General features: G+C 54.9%; 1 protein-coding gene across 1 annotated transcript in view; it reads right to left on the bottom strand.

Moving 5' to 3' along the window:
* CAPN5 (calpain 5) overlaps positions 1-1,566 on the bottom strand; it is a 51,261-nt gene extending 49,695 nt beyond the window's left edge. The window contains exon 1 of the mRNA XM_042838220.1: positions 1,478-1,566. The gene's annotated coding sequence lies outside the window, so the exon portion shown is untranslated. The remainder of the gene's footprint in view (positions 1-1,477) is intronic.
* Between the last annotated feature and the right edge of the window lie 1,814 nt (positions 1,567-3,380).

Raw genomic sequence — 3,380 nt, 5'->3', positions numbered from 1 at the left:
TACCAACATGGCCCTTCACAAAGGAGACACCAGCACACAGACTGGAGATCACTACCTCCTACCAGCCCCAAATCCTCCTTATCCCAGAGCCACGCAGCACCTTAGAAGAGAAATCTGCCCAAATTCATGCTCTTCCCAATGGGATGAAGCTGCAGAGCCTCTAGGGAAGTCCCTGCACCTGCTGCAAGCTGAGTCCATCCCAACACCATTCCATGGTCCCACCACCTTAACTCTTCCATGCCCTCATCCCATCAGAAACCTTGGGGAAGGGGCTTTCCAGGGGGCAATCCCAAGGGGTGGGGAAGATAGGAGCAGCTCTTCCCTTGTCCCACCACCTTAATTCTTCCATAACCCAATGGGGAAGGGGTTCCCTGGAGGATGATCCCAAGGGATGAAGGCCAGCAGGGAGATGAGAGCAGCCCACAAAGTGCCGTCCTGGCTGGATGCAGCCAGAAAGCGAGCCGTAGGATTTAACAGCATCCCTCTATCCCTGCAAACAGTGTCCTGCTCTCATCTCCTCTTGCTGTCTGCCAGCTCTCCCCAGCACCCAGGCAGCAGCATAATGGGAATTGGCAATAATTAATTGATAATATATACGTGGCAATAAACCCAAGTGCTGTGCGTGCATCCCAGGCTCAGCTGGCAGTGACCAGCACAGGAGGTGAGGGGTGCAGGCACACAGACACTCCTAATGGGATGCCCAATTGAAAAGCACCAGGCTGGTGTTTTCAGCTCTGAAATAACATTTTCAGGGCAGCAAAAAACACGGGGAGAAAGAGGTAATGCCTCCTGTCACAGGGACAAGGGAAAGCCAGGCTCACATCCCTGCTTGGGAACCTGCAGAAACATCGCTTTCCTCCCTGCGTCACCCTGAGGACAGGAGCTCTCTATCTCACTTTAACTTTCTAAAAGCCATTGGGTTTGTCCCAAAAATTCAGAACAAAGAAGAACTCTGAAACCTCCCAGCTTTCCCCTCCCATGCTCTGTGGCTGATGCTGCTCTCCACGAGGCCTCGCTGCCGAAAGTTTCACTTCAGCTCAGCTGCACTGGGAGCAGCTGAAAGGTTTTAACCATTCAGGGGTCTGATTTGCACAACCCCAATCTGCAGCATCCCCAAAATCTCAGCCTCTTCTTCGAGCCAAGGGCAGCACCGTGTTTAAAGCAAAGCAGTGCAGGGGTGTGCGTGCATTTCCCTACCCCTTCCCCCCCCACTCCCCCCCGCCCCATTAAAACCTTTCTTCACCCCTCACCATGCAGTTGTCCCCCCTTACACCGTCCCCAAAGCCACAAGTGCCCCGAGCATCCCAAAGGAAACGGTGCCATCCCAAATGGGATAGCTTCATCCTAAAGGGAGCAAGGTATCCCGAAAGGCTGTAGTCCCACCCTCCCCGGGCACAGCGCGCAGTCACAGCCTCGGGGTTGAAGAAAAAGCCAGGGAGAAACCCTTCCATCGGTCATCCCGGGGTTTTCTCGGTACCTTCGAGCTGCCGGAGCTCCGATATCCCACCGCTCCGCTGCAGCCGCTCCCGGAGCTCCGATGCCCGCAGCGCTCCGGCCCCAAGCGCCGCCCCGACGGGGAGGGCAGCGCCGCGCCTGCGTGGGGCCGGGAGATGGGAACGGAGGTGGAGGTGGAGAGGGATGCCCGGGATATAGGGGGCTGGGTTGGGAGATGAGAGTGATGGCAGTCGGTCGGAGGAAGGGTGCATCCGGCGGTGGTTCAGGGGTTGCGCTGGAAGTGGGGAATGGAAGTGGTCGAGGGTGGGAAAGGTGGGAATTGAGGGCGTTGGGGACTGGGAGATAAGGGGATGGGAATTGGGGTGGGGGTTAGGGAGCTGGGAGTGGATAGCAATAGGGGTGTGAGAGTGGGTATTATGATTCTATGGGTGAGAAGTGGGGGCCTGGATTGGGAACTGGGTGACTTCTAGTCACCCAGTTAGGGGAGCTGAAGGGATGGGAATTGAGGTGGGAGTTAGGGGGCTGGGAGTAACAGTAGGGGTGTAGCAGTGGCTATTATGGGTGTAGAGGTGAGAAGTGGGGGTCTGGGTTGGAAACTGGGCGGACGGGAGTGGGACTTTGGATTGCACCCTCGGGGGCTGGGAGTGGGAATTTGAGATCTGGGAGGTGAGAACCAGGGGTTGAGGTGGGAATTGTGGGGCTGGGAGCAGCAGTTGGGGTCTGGGAGTAGATATGAGTCTTACGGGGAGCCAAGGGGTTTGGAGTAGGAACTGGGAAGCTGGGGGGGGAGGGAGGGGGGGGGGGAATTGGGGGAATCAGGGTGGGAGCTGAGAGGTGAGGATTGGGGGGATGGGGGTGGAATTGGAGGTCTGGGGAAGAGAACCGGAGATGGGAGTTGGGAGAATTGGATTGGAACTGGGGGGCTGGGAGCATCAATTTGGGGGCTGGGAGTGGATACTGGGAGTTGGCGGGTGAGAATTGGGGGCTGGGTGGGGGAATTGAGAAGAAGTAAGGTGGGAATTGGAGGTCTGGGGGTGAGAACTGGGACTTGGGGACTTTGGTGGCTGGAGGTAGGAATTGGGGGACTAGACATGGGAATTGGGGGACAAGGAATAGGAATTGGGGATGGAATTGGGTAATTTGAGAGCTAGGAGTGGGAATTGGGGGTGTAGAGGTGGGAATTTGGTGAATTAGGGGAATTGGAATAGGAATTGGGGACTGAATTTGGGAAGTAGGGGGGTAGGGGTGGGAATTGGGGGGAATTGTGATGAGAACTTGGGGGATGGAGGTGGCACCAGGCACTGACACCAGCCCCTAGCTTCTCAGTGCCCCAGGGCATCACCTGTGGGGGGAGAGCAATCAGGGTGCAAGATTTGGATAGGAATCTTCCCAAAAGAGACGCATTTTTCAGAACCCAAATCCATTCCCTTTGTCTGGTTTGCAAGAGGGAAGCATGATGCACAGAGGAGGGGGCAGGTGCTTGGCCCATGTGCAATGGGGCTGGGGTGGCACGGTGGAAAACGCGCGCTCTCGCCATGCAAATATACCTAAAAATGGGCTTTTGTTTTGTAACTTTTGTCACATATTCAACTCATGCACTATTTGTGTTGGGGCTATTTTAGTTCGTTTGCCAGAGTGTCGTTCCAGGAATGCAATGTTTTTCCCTGGCAGCAAAAGCCTTTGTTCATGTTTTCCTCCTCCTTGTGTGTTTTCCTCTCTGCTCGCAGGCCTGGGGGCTGCTGTGGTCTGGTTGTGCTCAAAACCAGGTCAGTGCAATGACCCCATTCCATGGTTTTTTCTTTTTTCTTTTTTTTGTTCCCCTCACCCCAATAAAAATATACAAAAGAAAAAAAAAATAGGGGGGGGGGGCACGGAATCATATTAGGAACCCATGATGGACAACTCCAGCAGCAAAAGTCAAAGAA

Source organism: Centrocercus urophasianus, unplaced genomic scaffold, assembly GCF_019232065.1.
Source record: "Centrocercus urophasianus isolate 14NV4802_14NV808 unplaced genomic scaffold, USGS_Curo_1.0 seq_74, whole genome shotgun sequence".
Classification (NCBI taxonomy): Eukaryota; Metazoa; Chordata; class Aves; order Galliformes; family Phasianidae; genus Centrocercus; species Centrocercus urophasianus.
The sequence above is the reverse complement of the archived record's forward strand: the minus strand, read 5'-3'. Positions and strand labels throughout refer to the sequence as shown.